The sequence below is a fragment of the Lactuca serriola genome, chromosome 3 (assembly GCF_051521515.1).
Source record: "Lactuca serriola cultivar US96UC23 chromosome 3, Lser_US96UC23_V15, whole genome shotgun sequence".
Classification (NCBI taxonomy): domain Eukaryota; kingdom Viridiplantae; phylum Streptophyta; class Magnoliopsida; order Asterales; family Asteraceae; genus Lactuca; species Lactuca serriola.
Genome location: NC_136410.1, coordinates 141,465,052 through 141,469,278, shown reverse-complemented (window position 1 = coordinate 141,469,278; position 4,227 = coordinate 141,465,052).

Sequence of the window (4,227 nt, the reverse complement as noted above, 5' to 3'; positions counted from 1 at the left end):
CATTACAATGGTTTATGTGTTCTATCAGTTTAAATGTGAACAATCAAATATAAAGTATACAATACGTCAATGTATAATAAGAATTGAAAATTGGTTTTAAACAAACAACTATGCAAGTTAAAACAGTTTGTTAAAAGGTTTTCAATTCTTAAAAATGTACAATTATAAAACCATTTGACTGAAATCATGTGTTTAAGTACAAGATATTCTTGTACTTTTGCTTGTATTCCCCCCCTGAAAACATTGAAAAACCATTGAAAAAGGGTAGGGGTATGAACTCACGGGACACGAAAGTGTGTCGATTTCAGATGCTAAACGTCGAATCGAGGCCTGATAACATGCGAGGTTCCTATGTAATATGAAATGGCATACAAATATATCTAATTAAATTCATAAAATCTAATTAGATATGAAGTCACACTCCAACGAACGAAAACACCTCAAAATGGGTGCTTGGAGTGACCCGGGTGACATCTATGGACGGGAATTGAAGCGAGGGAGTTGGGATTTGAGTTTACTCCCCAAGAGTAAACTTCCTAATGAGTTTACGGCCTAAACACTACCCACACATGAGTTCACGGCCATGAACTCATGTTGGCAAGATTTATGGTGCTTAAAGGGTCATATATGGCTATTATCACTTGGAAAGGGTTGGAACAATTTTACCTAAGGCTTGGAATGAATTAAAATCACCAAATACAACACTTAAGGGAGTTTACGGCCTTGGCATGGGGCCTATGTCCGTAAACTCTCATACTCCTTTGAATATGTGTTTTTAAGGTCCCAAAGTTAATCACATGTGATTCTAAAAATTCCTACAAGCCTTAAAATGATTTTTGGGCACAATAAGACATGCGTTTAGGAGTTTACGGCCATGGAGCACCTTCTATGGCCGTAAACTCTCAAATGAAGAGTTTTGATGTATTTAAGGCCCTTAAACTATTTTCGGTTGGTCCTATGATTTATTCCAAGGCTTTTGGTGGTGTTGGATGGCTTTCTAACACCTTGAATATGAGTTTACACCCATGATTGAGGAGTTTACGGCCCAAGCACATGCCTTGGCCGTAAACTCATACAAACCCCTCAAAATTTATGTCTAAGGTGTTCTAGGTCCATAACCAATATTCTAAAAGTCATATCTAAGTCTTGTTTGAGCCATGGAAGGGTTTAAGGGCTTAAAAACCCTTTAAATATGGGTTTACAGCCTAAGCACCATCCTGGGCCGTAAACTCATATATAAGGCTCTAAATCATGGTTTGAGGCATTCTAATTCCATTTCATAAAGTCATCTAGCCATATTCAAGGTTTAATTGTGGTTTGGAAGGGTTTTGTTGCTCCAAAAACCCCATTTATATGAGTTTACGTCCAAGGACTGTTCTAGGGCCGTAAACTCATGGTAATGGTCCTAATCCACGGTTTAAACTCGAATTTGAAGGCTCAATATGATGCAAAATGAGTATAGGAAGGTACCTTGAAGATTTGAGACCTTAAACTTGAGATTTGGACCTTAAATTCTAGTTTGAGGAGAGAGGTTGGTGTGAAAGTTGTAGAATGAAGCAAAAGCTTCAAAATGAAGACTCGGATCACTTTAAATAGTGTCCAAGTTCGGGACACGGTAGAATTCTACCCGATCCCGGCGTTAGACAGGGCTTTTGGTCGCACCCGGCCAATTTGCCGTAACCCGATATGGTTGATTCTAGAAATGTTCCGATCATTAATATGAGACATTAGAATGAGTTGTAAGGTTATTAAGACACTTATTAAGTCATAAAATAAAATATACATTAATGACTTAATAAAATGTCGGAATCGGGAACGAAATCAGAAACGGCGATTGGATGATCGGAACGAGTCGCGAGTAGGGTTACATTTAGGGATATGAATTCCGGGTTGTTACATCTACTAAGTTAAGGCACTATTTGAACTCATACCAAACATGTAAAAAATAATTATCCAATTAAGAATATTATGAGAAAGCCAAAGATGTCAGGAAGTATGGACAAATGGTTGGTAAAGCTCAACACATTTTACATAAAGTATGAGCCAAGATCCACAATAAATTTGCAAGCATTAGAAGACTTTGTGAATGACTTTGGTGATGATCTACAATCTGTACTAGAAATAGAGAACATACAACTCCTAAAAGAAGAAAACATGAGAATATAGACGCTCTTCACGGACAGATCATCCAACCAAAGAGGAACCAGCCTTGGGATCATACTAATATTGCCATAGGAGGGACATTCTACCCCATGTCGTTAGATGTGAGTTCGATGCAACCAACAACGAAGTAGAATATGAAGCACTTGTTATGGGATTACAACTATCTAATGATCTTCAAATCAATGATCATTAGTAATTCTTAGATTAGTTATTAATTACCAACCAATTTAATGGATGCTATGCAGTTAAAGGTGAAAGGCTAGCATCATATCTTCAAATTCATAAAAAATTAGCCTTCTAATCTAATGACTTAACAAAAACCAAGTTCCCAAGGAAGATAATGTCGAAGTAGACGCATTAGCCAACCCGGGATCTTCCTTTAGGGTCCCACCATTGACGAGGCTTCCAATAATCCATGTAATGATTCGGACGATTGAGGATCCTACCAAAGGATCAGAATATCCCAACAACAATGACCAGACCACCAGCATCGCAAGAATCCAAGATCCTAATCCTCAAACTGTTCGCCATGATCCTAGTAGACAAAATAATCAGGATCCTCTAAGATCTTGGTTCAAACCCATCATATAATACCTTTGAGATGGCACAATGTCAAAAGAAGAAAGAGGCGACAAAGCATTCCAGATGAGGGTCTCATGCTTTGTAATCATCAAAGTGAAATTATACAATAAATCCATGGTAGGTTCATACTTATGATGTCTGGAAGATCACAAAGCTATAGAAGTTTTGAAAGACATACATGGAGGAGATTATGGCAATCACACTCGGGGCAGATCCTTATGCTCCAAGATACTAAGGATAGGTTACTACTGGCCAACGGTAAAAAAATGATACCTTCTTAGATGCACAAAGGTGTGATTCTTGTCAGATACATAGCAATATCCTTCATCAACCAGCAGAACCTCTATACCCTATCATGGCCTCCTTGCCATTCATGAAATGGGGAATGGATATACTTGGCAAGTTACGAAAGGCTCCCAGTGGAAAAGTCTTCATGCTAGTAATGACAGACTATTTCTCAAAAAGGATCAAGATTGAGGCTTTCGTCTAAGTAAGAGATAACGAGGTGATCTCGTTTATCAAACACATTATCATGAACAGGTTCGGGATCTCGGTGAAAATCATATGTGATAACGAATCCCAACTCATAAGTAAAAGAACTAGTGACTTTTTCATGAGTTGGGGAAATAAAATGATAACATCCACTCATAGTTAATATTCTGAAGAAAGGGCTAGATGAAAAGAAAGGTTGATGGGCTGAGGAACTTCCTTTCGTTCTATGGGTGAACAGGACTACATCAAAAATAGCCATTGGTCAAACTCTTTATTCTTTGTTATTTAAAATGGGAGCCATAATTCCAACTGAAGTGGTGAACCCTATAGCAAGATACCATCTTCAAGATCAGAAAAACAACGATGAGATCCTAGTCCAGGATCTTGACATTGTTGATGAACTGAGGGATCTTGCTAGGATTCGCATTGCATCTCTTCAACAAAGAATTGGCAAATCATACAACAAAAACATAAAAGTCAAAACATTCTAGGTAGGTGACTTGGTTCATATGAAAGTGTTCCAAAATACCAATGATCCTAGTGTAGGAAAGTTGGCACCCAAGTGGGAATGGCCATATCTTATCCATTCAAAAGTAGGAATGGGGGCATATTGGCTAGCTACCCTTGAAGGGGACATCTTACCAAGATCCTGGAATGCGATACACTTGAAAGCATATTTCATATAGATTAGAATCTTTCATTTTCCAACAAGATCCAAGGTACACAATCTTTACCCTTTTCTTTTTATTAAATTCTTTTATTTATTTTTTAAGAACACTACTAAATTAAGCATCGAAGGGGCATTAGTGACGCTAATGCCCACCCTAAGCTAAGGTTCGCAACATGCATAAGCTCAAGGATACCCACAACTAGGAATATAGATTGATCATCTCTCCTAGGATTAATGGTACTTAATACCCTTAATGTTTAAAGATTTAATTACCTCTTTAACACGAGTCTAGGTTTCTACACCTTCCATGGGTGCACGAA